This window comes from Leptonychotes weddellii, chromosome 8 (assembly GCF_054177405.1).
Source record: "Leptonychotes weddellii isolate Sample4059 chromosome 8, ASM5417740v2, whole genome shotgun sequence".
NCBI lineage: Eukaryota > Metazoa > Chordata > Mammalia > Carnivora > Phocidae > Leptonychotes > Leptonychotes weddellii.
The window spans coordinates 22,799,894-22,800,588 of record NC_138376.1 but is presented as its reverse complement, the minus strand read 5'-3'; positions in this window follow the sequence as shown (position 1 = coordinate 22,800,588).

Below are 695 nucleotides of genomic sequence, written 5' to 3'. Positions count from 1 at the left end.
CTTCCCCCCATGGTCCTTGGACCCTTCTGGGGCTCTGGTGGTCTTCCCATTGGCTAGGGTGGTCTTCTCCCCATGGTCCTTGGACCCTTCTGGGGCTCCTGTGGTCTTCCCCCCATGGTCCTTGGACCCTTCTGGGGCTCTGGTGGTCTTCCCATTGGCTAGGGTGGTCTTCTCCCCATGGTCCTTGGACCCTTCTGGGGCTCCTGTGGTCTTCCCCCCATGGTCCTTGGGCCCTTCTAGGGCTCTGGTGGTCTTCCCCCCATGGTCCCTGGACTCTTCTGAGGCTCTTGTGGTCTTCCTGCTGGAGGGAGTGCTGTTCTGTCCATGTTTCTTGGACTTTTCTTTGGTTGTTGTGGTCTTCTCATCGGTTGATTTAGTCTCTTCTCCATGTTTTGTAGGCTCTGCTGGAACTCCTTGGTTCTTCTTATAAGGCATTGTGGTCCCTTTTCCATTTTCCACTGGGTTTCCTAGTGATCTTGTGATATTTATATGAGCTGATGTGGTCTTATGTCTGTGTACTGTAAGTGTGGCTGGCATTTGTGTGGTCTTTTCAATGGCTGTTGTGGTCCTGTTTATGTGTTCTATAGTCTTCATCACAGTCTTGTCTGAGGCAACTGTATTTCCCGAACTAGCAACTGTTCTTGTAGCCTCATATGATACATCTGTGGCTGTTATGCTTTTGCCTGAGGAGGGTG